The sequence below is a fragment of the Tursiops truncatus genome, chromosome 6 (assembly GCF_011762595.2).
Source record: "Tursiops truncatus isolate mTurTru1 chromosome 6, mTurTru1.mat.Y, whole genome shotgun sequence".
Classification (NCBI taxonomy): domain Eukaryota; kingdom Metazoa; phylum Chordata; class Mammalia; order Artiodactyla; family Delphinidae; genus Tursiops; species Tursiops truncatus.
The window spans coordinates 58204974-58220587 of NC_047039.1; positions in this window are offsets into that span (position 1 = coordinate 58204974).

Consider the following 15614-nt stretch of genomic DNA (forward strand, 5'->3'; position numbering starts at 1 on the left):
CCAGGACTGATGGGATGAGAGCAGTAAGCATTTACCCAGACCAGGTGACACAGAGCCATGTAGAGAGGCTCTGACAGGAGATGTGGTTTGAAGGAATCTGGCAAAGTGCAGGGCAAGGGAGCCCACTGATGTTATCCATGCTTGTCAACCTTCAAGAACAGAAAGCAAGGCAGAAAGTAGATCTGCAAGAGCAAGCATAGTATATCCAGCACACCAGGTCACAGGAACCAACACCCAAAAAGATAGCCTTCTGACAGAAGCAAGCTTGGGAATGTAATGGTAGCCCTTATCAGTGAAAACTTACTTCCCCTGGACTCTCCTGGGCCTTTGAAATATGAATTATGTCAGAATATCCCCTTGAAAGACTCCCTTACAAATTCAGAGGGCATTAGAAAAGTGAACCTTGGATGGGACTGTAGCAAGCTGGGAAGTGAACTATGAATGAGCAGACCTGGGCTCTTTCCATGCCTTTTTTCCTGGGGAAGAACACAGGTAATGGCCCTCAGATCGTCTCCCCTCTAGCCCTGCTTGTTTATGGTCAGAGGGGGTTCTGCCAAAACACCCCATAAAAGAAAGAAAATGGAGATGATGAGAGACTATTTCTTAGCTAAACTGCGATGTGAATTTTTAAACATCGTCAAACTGGACTATTTTCTTGCTAGTTAAAATAGGTGGCACAAGATATTTTTCATGACCCTATTGTACTAAACCTGGTGGAAGGTGAAGCTCACTGCTTCCAGTGGGACCTTACACTTCCTGCCAACGTAATTGTGGGCAGTAGTGCCATTTGGAAACAACAATCATCTTCTTTGGGTTCAACATAGCTCTGAAGATGTAGTGATACTTTGGCATTTCCAGTTCCTTGCTTCGAAAATGCATTAACCTATATGTATACATAGTTGCTTTCCAATTCAAAATGATGCTTTTGTTTCGAATTCAAATTAGTTTTCCATCCTTGTCTGCAACCTCCAAATGATTTCATTGCATTACTTTTTTAGCATCATCTGTGGATGAGAATGCAAACAAAATTTCATAGTATCTCTGATTCTCTGAAGGCTTTATTTATACTAACATAATAGGGATTGATTGTACTATAGGATAAACAACCTTCAGTTTATATAGGAATGTTTTCAACATCCCATTTTCCATTCACATATGTTCTCACTAAGTAACTCATCAACCAAGTCTTATTTTCTGTGCTTTTCAGTGCTTGCCTTAGGGCCTGTTCTTTTTCCTGATATTGCAAGGTAGTAGCAAATAATGTCATAGTTAAGATTTCAAAGTCACAGCATTATAACCCCCTCATCGCTATTGCCCATAATGAAAATCTATATTGTAGCCTTAGTATTCCAAGGGACTCTCTCATAATCAAGTGATATGCTTCTTAGAAATTCATCTTCTGCTTTTCTTTTTTTAATATATCTGAATCATCAACTTTAAAATTTTTGATGGCATCTAGCCCTTTATAGGATAAATATCAACCTCCTTAGTATGCCATTTATGTAGTACACAAATGTTTATTGAGCACCATCTGTGACAGGTACTGTTACAGGTTCAGGGGATATTTTCAATACCATCCACACCAAGCTTCTTGCTTTCTCCAACATTCGACCTATTCTCAATCCCTTGCCTTTCCCAGTGCTGCATATCGGAACTTCTAATCACTTCTCCCCTGTTTTCCTGAAAATTCCTACTCCTCCTTTAGAACTCTCCTCAGTAACACCTCCTGTGGGCTTCCTCCCCAACTCCCTCTGGCTGAGTTCATCACTCCTTCCTCTGACCCCACCAGAGCAGAGTTCTTCTGTCTTTATCACAGCCTTTGTTACATTTGCTGGGGGTTGTGGGTATATCTTAATCTGTGAGCTCCAAGAGAGAAAAGTTGGAAGTTTGCTCATTCTAGGCACCTAGCATAGTGTACATACTCAAAGATTTGCTGAATGAATAAGTATGTGAACCCAACAAGTAGAAAACAAAGTACTAGTTGAAACTCTGAGAAGAAATGTCTTACCCAGAATTATGAATTACTCAGCTAGGGACTTAAAGTGTAACATGATAAATATAGTTGATAACACTGTATTGTGTAATTGAAATTTACAAAGAGGGTAGAACTTAAATGCTCTCTCCAAAAAAAAAAAAAATGTAAATATGTCAGGTGATGGATGTGTTCATTAACTTGATGGAGAGAATCCTTTCACAGTGTATACATATATCAAATCACCACAATGTACATTTTAAATACCTTACAATTTTATGTGTCAATCATACATCAATAAAGGTGGAAAAATTCCTTCATTCGTTTTTTAAAAAAAGAATTACTCAACTGGAACTAAAAGCCATCACTGCAGCCACCAGTTATCTGGAGACTTTTCAGCAGCAGGTGGCAGGCTAATAGGCTAAGTCTGGAGGGAATTACAAACCCCGGCCTGCACATTACTTGTTCCACATCCATCCTGTCCCAAGCACAGTCAATCAAAGTAGCCATGTCTCCTAGAAAGCTGCTCTGTAGTGCAGGAAAACCTCAAAGACTGTAACAAGCTGCAGGAGCTCAGGGAGTCCTAACTCGTATGTGTATGTGTCCTGGATCATTTTCTCTCTGACCAGACCATAGGTTTCTCCAAGAAACCTATGTTTCTTGTTATGTCTTGAACACCTCTATTTCCCCTTCCCATAACCCCTTGTCTCACACAGGACTGAACCCTCAGCTAATGTTTAATAGAACTCTTTTAAGGAAGAAAATACTTCAGGAAAAAAGAAAAGGAGGAGGTTGTGTTAGGGAATATCAGCTGCTGTAACAAAAATATTTCAAAACATCAGTGTCTTATCACACACAGTAGGATTTTATTTCTCGTTGTGTAATAGTCCAATCAGGTTTGCTGCTCAGCACACAGCTTTCCTCCAGGCGATGGTCCAGAGACCCTGGCTTCCCTTGTGTGCTACAGGGGCTATAGCATCTTCTTCATCCATCCAGTGGAAAGGGAAAGAAAACCTGAAGGAGGCACAACCACTGCTTAAAAGCCTTGGCCCAGAATGGCACACATCCTTTCTGCTCTCATTCCATTGGTAAAACTGGTCACATGCCCACACATGGAGACAAGCAGCTGGGAGATACAGCCCTGGCTGGGCAGCCTCTTCCTCATAACAACATTGGACACTAGAAGAGGGAGTGCCAAGTTTGGTGTTCAATAAAACTTTCCTGACACAGGATTCTCTACTGAGGAAATGAGAAAAAAGAGATACACTTCTATGAAATTAATCCCATTTCTCCAAAAATGAAGCTTACTGTGACCATACAACCTCCTGACTCATCCATCATTTCTAAATAAGCCACTTCTCCTGCAACAGTTCCTGCTTAACTTCTGAGAATCTCCATAAACAGTCACAGCTTTGATTTGAGAGTTCAGAGACCATCCTCTCTTCCTAAAGATTATTCTGGATAAGGGACTGCATTCCCCAAACTGTGTTCTACAAAACACTGGCATATTCATGTGCAAACTGCACCTAGAAATTGAGTTTGGGAAACCCAATACGCTGTACTTCCTTCCCTCTTGATGTTTCAAAATGTATACTAGCACAAAGATTCTGAGAAATCCTATAGTAAGAAACCTGTTTCACTTTGTTAAAACATTCCTCAAACTTAAGTTTATATATTGAAAAATATAAACTTTATATTATAAAAAATTGATATTTTGAAAAACATCTATTTACGTCAAATGCTGTGCAAGAGGACAAACTAATAAAAATAAGGATTAACATTTATTGAAACCTCTCATGTGTCAGATACCACTCTATCTAGTTAAATGAGAACAAACCCCTATGAAGTAACAACCATTTCTCCAATTAAAGATGAAGAATATTAGGCTCAAAGAGGTTAATTATCAAAGTTCCACCATTAACTGTAACCTGTTTGGGTCACGGAGAAAAATGACCAAGAGATTATGTATTTCTGTCCTTTTAGAAATGCCAACTAACACAGATGATGCCCAAGTCCCCAGCTTAATGTCAAATGCATGGTGGGGATTTACCCAAAATTTGCAAGGCCAGTCCAGCAAAACTCTATAAGAAATTACTTGTAACTTTTCTAACCAGGTGTTACTGTTCGTTTTCTAACTCAGATTTACTGACATGTGGATTCAGTAGTGAGACTGAAAGAAAAACAGAGGGAGGTCCAGGGCCCTGAATATAGAATTTCCCAGAGAAACAAGTTTCTCCCTCCGGGACCAATAAGTTCCAGTTCCCAAGAAGTGCTAGTACTATATGCGAACTAAATTTCTACCAACAGCCTTGCTAGGTAATGGTAACACCTCATTAAGTTATATAAACCCACTCTTAAAATGCGTAGCTATTCACCTGGGGAACCCAAAGCGCAGACATTTTGTTCCCATTTACCACCCCTGTCTCCTAGAAATGCCTGGATTTCCTGAAATTATGACTGTGTCATTTCCATCATGGCATTCATTTTGGGGATGAAATGATTTAGAGGGTTGGAAAAGGTCCTTTGATCAGGAATCACGAGATTTTGATTCCAGCCTCAATTCTACCAGTACATTTGCATGACTTTGAACAAGTCAACCAGGGCAACTACTATTAGCTTCTATTTCTGCTCTTACTTTCATCTGCTAGACTTTACAGTAAGGATTCTTCACTTAGTATCTCATTCAATCACTGCCTCCCTTTAAAGTAGGCATTTATCATCACCATTTTATAGATAAGAAAACTGAGGGTAGTGGGTGAGATTGGGCTTTACAAGTCTATGATCCAAATGGATGGATTCCAAGACCTATGGTCTTAAATAGTCTCCCTACGCCTCTTCCTCTTGAGGCTTCTCTCTTTTATCCCCAAATTGAGGGGTCTTTACTAGCCATTCTATAGCCATTTCTTCCCACTTAAACCTTTTGTGATATAAGCAAAACAAAGCAAAACAAAACACTTTTGAGAGTTTTTACTTCCCTCCAGGAAAAAGCAATAATTTCTGGTAGCTGCTACTAATTGGATATTAGTCGTTTTCTGAATTATAATGTGAAATACTAGATATTAACTATTACTACATGGAATATCAGTTATTAACTATCTACATGGGTAAAAGTTTGTGGGTAAATCAAAATGTAAATGATGTCGATACTGTCATTTCTCCAAAACTTCAACTCAGTCAAAATGGTACACATGGTAGAGGCAAGGAGAATTTACTGTGAATGTAATAAAGTTTAAGTTTCCAAGGCCTTGTGAGGGGCCTTAGCAATTTTGTATCAGTAATTTTGGTATTTTTACTTAAAGAGGGTCCTCCAATTGTATAAGCTTCAGGACCAACAAAACCCAAATCCATCACTGTTTAATGACTCTATGGTTGGTCTGCTTTGGATGTAAATCCAAGCTCTACCCCTTAGCGTGACCTTGAGTGTGTTACTTAACTTCTCTGTGCCTCCATTTTCTCTTCTGAAACAAGGGGGTTATAAAAGAGGATGGATTATAGGATTATTGTGTGGATTAAATAATTTATTGCAGCAAAGCACCTGGAACAGAGCACATGAAGTGATCAATACATGTAAGATATTATGTACTTACTTATTACTTTAATAGCATACGTGAATACTTGACAGTATATATACTATGTGAGCAAAATTTGATGAGCTGCAATACTTATTCACAACTGCTACTTTGCCTAGCTGGGGTGCCTCCATTACCAATCATTATTTAAAGACCTGTTTTCACTCACACTCTGAGTCAAACTTCCTAGAATATACTCAGCATTGATAGACTGAAACTGTATCAAATGACTTGAATCTAGTTGCTGATCTCAGACAAGGGCTACTTTTGGGTTCTTCCTTTTCCTAATAAGTTATTGAACCAGCTTTCCTCAGTGCTGAGTTCTGGTCATTTGAAGTAAAAATCCACTTATTCTTATTGTCCCAAAGTGCATTAAACATGTTTTATTTTGTTTTTTTTTTCCTGTTTAACTGGCAGCATGCTAAGTTACTCACTTGCTCAAAACTTTCTAAGTGGAAATAATGATTATTTTATGATAATTTCATTTCATTTTTATCATATTTCTGGGATGCAGTCCAGGCAAGTTTTGTTATTCTTTTATACACAAAGAACTGAAGTTCAGGGTAGTGACATGGTTTGTCCAAGATAACAGAGTAAATGAGTAGAAAACAGGAGGAGAAACCAGAATTTCCAACTCCAATTCCAAGACTTGAGGTTTACACTGAGTAAACTTTTCAAAGCTCTAGACCTTTAGTAGGATAATGCTTTCTATTTTATTCTTCAAACCTGGGTTCTCACTGGAGACTTGTATATAAAAGGGGGTAAGATAATTTTTCTCTATAAAATATATCCTACACTTGAGGATAGAGCAGAAAAATGTCAATAAAGGGATGTAGTACTCTTCTCACGATTGTTATTAATAATTTCAGGCATCGTAACCTCTGGGAAATCTCACATTTAATAAGCACCATTGTCAAGGCCAGCCTTACGTACCTGTAAATATAATAGACATTGTCTTGTGAACATTATTTGTGGAACTGGGGAAAACCTTCTACCAAGAGAGCTTCTCTCCACAATTCGTCATGCTGGAGAGTCTATCATTGCTCCTTTTGGATTAAGACACTGCTGACCCTGGGAAACTTTGTTTTCAGATGCAAAAATTCCTGGAATAGTCAACTGTCTAAACACTACCAAAGATAATTATAGATTAATGTCACAGAAGTAGGCAAATTGGAACTATAATTAAGAAGAAGACATATCAACAAAGAAAGGTTATGGGATTTGACTTAGAGGACCTGAGTTTTAATCCTACTTATTCTGCCACTCTATCACGCTGCTTCTCAGCTTAATGCACTGCTTTTTAAAAGGTACTACGTAGTGCTGTCTCATTTAGACTAGTATTGCTGGATCTTTTAACCTTCAGAGTACTTTTTTTTTCTTTCTTTCTAACTCTTTAATCAATTCCATTAGTGATAAACAGCACACTGATGAAATTTTCATCTGATATTTTTTTAAGATGTGGTAGAAACACCACTGAGGACAAATAAATAATGCAGATTCTCTGGCAAAGATATATTGAGATCTAATTTAGGAGGGAAATGCAAGATATTTTTCCTAGGAAGCAATAATCTAAAACAGCAGTGATTAGATGAAGTGAAATGAACTTGGTCATAAAATCAAGACACACAGGTTAGGAAAATAAGGTATATTTTTCCATCACCAATAACTAAAAAAGCCACAAAACTTTTCTACGTCTGGAAGAATTTAGTATCATATAATGTTATCCCAGGAATCAGTGGTCTGAGCAAAGCCACTATTAACAGAAAGAATGACTTTCAGCCTAAGAGCCAAGAACACGTTATCACAGAGTCTGAGGTAGTAGAAGTAGCAGTGACACTTGTAATTGTCACAGTGATACTACTGCTACTAATAAAAATAATGATGATGACAACAATAATAATAATAAAACCCTTCTGTTTGATTAGCACTTTATAATTTTAAAAGCACTTTCACATATTGGTTTCATTTGATCCTTAAAATGAGTTGATGAGCTAAACAATAGAAGACTCCCGTTTTAGGAGAGCAAACTAGAAGTTAAGATGGGGAAGTAATTTCTACAAGGTTATTTAATTCATGAATCCAGGACCATTACAGAATTTTAGGACTTGATTCCTGCTTAAAAGCAACTAGTCCAATCCTTTCTTTTATATGTTAGGAAACTGAGGCTTGGACACGAAAAGTGACTTTTTCTAGGAGAATACAGTTAATTAGTTGCAAAGCAAGGACTTGAATCCAAAGCTTAGTGCATAGATTTTTTCACCACACTCTGTTGCCTCCTAGATGGTCTTGAAAGGAAGAATGATTAAGTCCAGGTCAGTTATGAAATTTTGCAGGAAGAGTCCAGGGCTGGCTTTGATGTTAGATGGGAAAGAAAGATTTTCACTAAGATGTTTACAGTTAATAGTGACACTTGCAATGGAATAAATGAATTCAGATTCGAACACCTCTGAATCAGAAAGATATAGATCAAATAGGCAGAGGGGCAAAAATGACGCCAGTAATGTGAGCATTGATTTATGAAAAGAGTCCAGAAGATTAAAAGTGCTAAACATGCATGACTTGGCTAATGACTGAGGAAAGACAAGGAAGTCTATAAATATTTGAAGGGTACAAATGTTATAGAGGAAGCAAAGATATTTTAAAAACAAGGGGAAAAAAGCCAACACTATTAGATTAATGGAACCCAATGAAGAAAAGAAAAAACAAAGGTTGAACATACGGAAATACTTTAAAATGAAATTTGTTATTCTCTAGATTTGTCTTCCAAGATCAGAGGTGGAGTCTGTCATCTGGGATATTTAAAATCTGATTGGACCCGAAGTACCTGAGCCAAAGACACAGGAAGCTATGTTCCATGGATCCATAAGGGCTGGCGCACATGCCCTCGCAGGTCTTTTCCATCTCTTATTTTGTAATCCTGGAACTACACAACATTGCCTTGATTTTCACTCATTCTGAAGGCTGAGGCTTTGGAGATGTGCGGAATAAGGATAGTGGACTCTCTGAGTGCTTATAATTCCTATCTTCAGTGCACGGCCCTAGAGGTGAGCTTGCCAACTCAACCAAATAAGAGGAGATCCAAATTGACATTATAAAACTTCGTCCTAAATAAACAAGATAATTAAACCTAGCAGCTTCAGGAGAGAAGCTCACTCAACTCCACCTACCCACCTGCTCCCACATGAAGAATCCAGGAGGACTAGCTCTTGCATCAGCAAAGTGCATCTAAGAAGCACCCTGGCTGAGGCAAAGGTTGTATCACTATTATCATCTCCTCATGGCTGGTATCTTACATACATTGCCTAGATTGTTAGCCTGGATTTCAAGCTCATAGCTTTGCCATGCCCATCTGAGATGCCTGCCTGGTCTGGGCCTACCTTATCTTGTTCTCAACACCTACACCCTTCTGGATCCTGATTCTCTGATCAGCTAGTGCCCTACCTTGCCTCCCAGTACCCATGTACTTTGACATTGAAATGTGGCTGGTATGATTGTGGTAATAAAAATAATATAACTGAGAATTGACAATATGCTCGCTAAGTCGAGAGGAAACAATAGTTAAGTCTACTGAAGTCCCTGAATGTGCTAAGCTTCAAAGGCTTCCATCTGCCTCGCCTAGAGTTTTGACTCCGGCTGCCTGTTTACTCTTCCCTTCCCTGGGACAGAGTCCATACTGCTCACCATCTGTACCTATGAAGCACCATATCCAGCACAGTGACTGTTCAATAATATCTGTTAAGTGAATAAATGAATGCACCCCAGGCTGCTTGGCTGGCTGGGGCTCAACCACACTAGTCTTTGCATTTCCAGAGCTTGGGGATCTGTTTCCTGGACCCAAATCCCTACCCACTGGAGGAACCCTGACTGGACCACACGGAATACTGATGCACAACTGTCTCTAAATAGCATTATTTCCCAGAAATCCTAGTGGTTAGGCCCTACTTACCATATTGGAATTATGTTGATTCTGGCACTAGCTTTCATTAAACCCTAGATTATCCCATGACTTTAGACAACATGATTTGGGTATGTGGTCACTTCCAAGGCTCTCTGTGAGTTAGTGCTCTAGAGCCGGTTTCTCTAAGATCTTCTTCCTCCCCGACTACTACTGGGATGCCACCCTACCTCCCAGCAGAACCCACGTCACTTATGAAAACAAAACACTTTTTCTTTTTAAATCTCTTTTCTCCTTTTCTTCTCCTGAAGACCCACCCATTCTTCCCCAAACAAAAGGATCACTGAGATTTTCAGTCAGAATTCTGGGTGCCATTACATCTTAGGCTGTTCATTAACTATGTGCTGTATGGAAAAGCACTGAAGATCACTGCAGCTGTAGTTGGAAGTCAGTGTGCCAGGATAATGAAAAACAACTCTGCAGTTCCCCATGCTCTGTTAGTTCTGTTGTCATAAATGAGTTGTGGAGATTCGGAGTGAATGATCCGTATCATATTGAACTGTCCTTTTTTATCGCTGACAATTGAAGGTGACTGAGAAGCAGGGCCAGTGTCAGACTGAATCTAATTGGAAACCTTCTCTCATTAATGTCTGACGTTGACTTGTATTACTTGATGAAATTAGGACCACAGTGAAATGGATTTTATTACACAGAATGAGCTGGTTGAGCTCTCTTCCATTTCAGTGTTTTTTTAACCTCATCCCACCCCTAGTTCTGTGGCAGAAGAGGCCTAGCAGAGCAGGAATTTTGAGTAAGGCAGGTCTGTGCACAAACAAAGCAAGAACAGTAATGTAGTAAAGGAAACTGAAACCATATGGACTTTTATGTCACATATGTTTGAGCAGTTCTTGGGTACTGCTGTGGAAACCAGGGGACCTCCAAGAAGTCACCTTGGCCCCAGCACTCCAGGCACAACTGCCCCTAACCCAGCCCAGGCAGATGAGCACTGATCTTGCAGGTAAAGGGTATGGTATGGAGAAGAACACCCACACCCTCCCTCCACCCTTTCCAGTCACTGGCTGCCTTGATGAAATGCATCCTTGGAAGCTCTCTTTGAAGGTTTGGGTCTTCAGCTGAGGTATTATTTCCAAGAGAAAAAGTGTTGGGATCAAGGAATGGGAATTTTACTCTAGCTATGTTCCCTCTTCCCTGACCCTTACCATTTCTGGAGGAGATAAGAGGAATCAGGGATGAATGAGGAGAGATGAAAAATCTGAGCAGAATATTTAGAAGAATACTCCAGACCCATGGAAAAAAACCTTCAGACCCTCCAGTAAAAAACAAGCAAGCGAATTTGCTTTGAATGAAAAAACATGGCCAGTGCTTATGGTATGCTTTCTATTAAGCATATGTTAGAGCCGTGGAGGTTAAAGTCTTGCAGTCTGATTTTTGGAGACCCAAAGCCAGGCCAGGTTAGTTTTTTCTTCTTTTTTCCCCCATAGCTCTGTCAGGTATGAGTAAACTAACGCTGATAATAGCGACCCATATTCTGAATGATTAGTTGAGCCTTTTACAAACGTTAAAATGCTTTCAAAACGCTTAACAACAACCAGGAAGTTTACAAATTTCATCTAGGAACATCAAAAACCAGTACCTACATAGTTATTTATTTGCTCTAAAACCTCCTATTCTTAAAACTATGGCTTTTTAGAATGCACATTTTATTTACTCAGAAATATACACAGTGCTCTTCAAGTTCAGAAGATAAAGCAATGGCTAATTTAGGCTGTTCTGATGCCTAATTAGTGCCCAGATTGTTAATGGTCTGATCCGTCTGACCCTGAGATATTACGATCCATCCAGCAGGATTTAAGAGAGGGAGGGGGCCCGTTCTTGACAAAGTTGTGATACTGGCCAAATTAGTCATCTGTGCCTCTGCATCCTCTTTCCACGTTTCCTTCCTGTCCTTTTTATCCCTCCTCACTCAGTGTCAGTCACCAGCCCACTCCCCGCCCCCAGAGCAGCGCATATGAACCTTCTTTCCCATCTGAAATCTTTTTAATGTTTCCTATGTCCATTCTCAAACCACATTTGTCTTGTGCTTTTCGGTAAGAATGAAACTTTTTTTTTTAACAAATTCACTCCGTGATATTAATGACACAATCATGTTTAATACATTGCCCATCCTAGGAACATTTGGAAGTAAATACAACCACTAACTCATTGTGCAAGGTCTTTTCTTACCTATATGGAATTTTTTTCCTCAAGCAGCAATCCCAACTCAGTGTCACGACATTGATTATATCTCATTCATCACCTCCTGGATTTCAGCAAATCACAAATTGTTATTAGAGCCCTACAGATCTCAGTTGTATTTCACCATTTTTCAGGTCAGGAAATGGACGCCTAGAGAGTGGCACTGATGCCCAGGTCACTTAGAGAGTCAGTGAATGAACTGGCTCTACTGCTCAAATCCTGACTCCTAATCCAGTGGTCTTTCTACCCCAGCACACTGCCAGCTCCACTCTATACTGTTTCGGATCCCAAATGTCTCACTCAGTGCTACCAAGAGACTTCCTCTCAGACATGGGAGCGTTCTCTGGCTAAATAGAGAATGGTAGGAAGAACACTGTCATGCTTACAAAAGATCTGCTCTATTATACGGAGAATCCGGAATGTCTAACTGGTAAGTGACAGCCGCTCCCTGCAGTGCTCTAAGGAAAACTCAACGCAGGGATAATTTGTGAGACATTCTATGCTGTGAAAATATACCTAAATGCTGTGCTCATGCTAATACATTTTTGCTTTGCTATAACCACCCCTAGCATCTCTGCCAAAGATATCTTTATAGAAGAGGGAATCAAACAAAGCTGGAGAGTTGTTGATGGGGAGTTGGTAAAAATACAAAGAAATTATACAGTAAGCAAAGCAAGCAAGATTCCATCTCAGAATCAAAAGTTATATGAATTAGTATGAGAAGAATTTCCTACAAACTAGAAGTGATGGAGGGCCTCAGGAGAATGCTCTTCTAAAGGGTCTACTCACACACTGTGCTTAGTTGATATCAAACATCTGGCATGAGAGAAAACCATTCAGTCAATCAAACAGATGTTTAGTCTACCCTCTGCCAAACACCTGGGCGATTGATGGGATCATTTCCTTTTCATTAGGGAGCTTGGCCACAGTGACCTGGAGGTGTAATCACAGCATGAGAACACAGCATGAGGACGGCAGGTATCTTGACCCACCAGGATCCCCAGCATGGGACATTTTTCAGGTCTGTGCGGGTCAATTCAATATCACTTTAGTTTGAGAGTTGTTGGCTGTTTGTTGTTCTGAGTCACTTTGATGCCAGCACAGCTTTTAAACCCTACTTCATAAAGAGCAGAGGGCCTGAGATGAAGAAAAACACCTTACTGACATTCAAGGATAGGAGGCCATTGGCTGAAAGCTACACAGGTTTCCTCCCAAACTGTCGTTAAGTGACCTTCCTCTGCTAATCAGCTACTGTGGGGGAAAAGGTGCCGACATTTTGTTGGCACTGGCCTGGGGATTCATAATGAGTATAGAACTTGGCTCCATTATAAAACATAATCCATCTGACAAAGGGAAATCATTTAATGGGCACTCTCTTAATTATAACAATTTGGAAGAGGGAAAAGTTGAGGACAACAGCAGAAAACATAAGGGTAAAATGAGAATTTTGTCTTTGGACTCCCTTCTGGTAGACTAGCATCCCCAAGGGTTAGAGAGGAAAATCAACATTTACCAATATTTTCCTCATCAATTCTAATCAAAAGCAAGGGGAGAAAAAAAAGGAATAAGGGAATAGGGACAAATTAAAAAAGGGGGAAATAAAGGACTTCTGTTGTCCTGTATAATATATGGATGAATAAAAGGATAGCAATGACAATTGTAATTTATTACATTATTCAATGGAATTTTCTTCTGGGGTGGAGAGGTCTCTCGAGGAAGGGTATAAGCAGTCAGCCACGGGTCACATCTCACTCAGGAACACTGCAGGATCTGATCTAGGTATCTTCAGAAAGCTAGATTTACAGCTCTGCTGATAGCCTCCAATAGGAAGACTGTCGCTCTAAAGAGCAGAGTATTACCTTAGTTTGTCTTCCTTGCTTACAATACTACAATGGTAATGCCGTACAGGTGTCCAGAACACTGTACTTTTCAAAGTGCTTTCATAATGATGACTTCTTTTGATCCCTGCAGTTTAAAGTGCAAGATTCAGTTTGAAGGTAACAGAAGGAAGAATATAATAAAGTATATACTCTCCGCCCGTTACTTTTCAGACACTTTGCTAAGCACTTCCACATGGCATCATATTCATTCAGGGTATATGTATTTTTACCTCCCATTTAATTCAAGAGAAGATTGAGTTCAGAGAGGCTAAGTAATTTGCCCACAGTCACCCAGCCACTTTATCCTTTTTAGGTATAGAGTTTTATTAGCTTAAATGTACTCATTCACAAAAATGTAAACGGTTTTGGTTTCTTAATTTTTTTAATCAAAATCTTAAGTAAGGATTTGAATCTCCACATCCTGGTAGTCACTTTCTGAGCACCAATCAGCATGTCCAGTGACCCCAGGGCAAAGTCACTGAAGCAAAATCTCCCCTTCAAGTTTTAATTTTCACTCTATTCTTCTCTGAACTACTGGGTAACCCATTACAGTTGTTTCTCAGGGACCATTTCCCTTCCCTTAAATGTTCTCTAACCTCAGCTTTGCTCTGAAGCCCATCGTGAATGCCTTCTGACCCTCAATTACATGAATATCATGAAACCTAGCACTTCCTTTCAGTGGGAACTAATATGATCCGGACCAAAACCATTCACCTCCCACTCAGCACAGTTCTCCCCATGCATTTAACACAATCACTGACTCCTTTCAAAACACTTACTTCACCTGTCCCTGGGTACCACCCTGTTTTCAGATCGCTTGGCTGGTTTCTCCTCATCTTCCTGACCTTTAGAGCTTGAAATACTCCAGGGCTTCTCTTTTTATCTACAATCACTCCTGAGGTTATCTCATTCACTTCTGTGGCTCTAAGTATCATTTACACACAGATGACTCCCAAATTTGTTCTTCTAGAACGAATCTCTACCTTGAACTTCAAACATACACCACTGTGTTGCTCAACATTCTCACTTGGATGGCCGAAAGTTATGATAAACCTAACATGCCTGAAATCACACCCCCATATGTTCCTTCCCCTTCATAACCTCACTAGATAGCAGCTCCATTTTACCAGACGTTCTGGCCAAAACCCCTAGAATCATTCATGACTCCACTTTTCTACATGCCACATCCAATCCATCAGCAAAGTCTATTAGATCCACTTTGAAAATAGGTCCAAGCCCTCTCCTGCTTTAAGATTTTACATTCACTGCTCCCTTTGCTTGGAATGATCTTCCCCCAAATGCAGGCATGGCTCATTCTCTCACTTCTTTCAGGTCTTTACTCCAATATCACCTCCTCAGAGAGGCCTTTCCTGACCACGTTATGTTCAGAAGTTCTATCTCCCAACTACTACTCTCTATTGTTCTTTATTCTTCTTACTAGCACTTATTGCCACCTAATACAGCAGGGGTTGATGATGCCCTGTCTAGATCCTTGATCATACCTTTGGCCTTCCCCAGAGGTCACCACAGATACTTCCCTTACAATCTGTGGCATTCTTTGCCTCTCTGACTAATGGCCTTATTGCTTTCCTCTAGCAATGAAAACATTTTCAGCCTTTGTGCAAGGCAGACCAGAAATGTTGAAATGTTAACACCCTAGGAACCAAGGAGGCACAGAAGTTTACGAATAAATATCCCAATATTTTGTCCCTCTTGAGGGCAACTCTGAGCAGCTTTCTGCACTGACTTTCAGAGAATCCTCAGTGGGATTCAGCCCCAGTTGCCCACAGTGGTAACCCAATGATTAGTACACTCTTTATTCACTTTCCTCCCTTCTCTGCCTCATTTCTCTTCTCCCTCCTTGTGCTTCATGAGGTTACCTCCTAAATAAACTACTTGCACCCAAATCCTTGTCTCAGGGTCTGCTTTTGGGGAAAACAACACAGAAATATATTTTATGCATTTATTTGTTTAGCATCTGTATCCCCCACTCAATGCAAGCTTCATGAGAATAGTAAAGTCATTTTGTTAATAGTTGCATC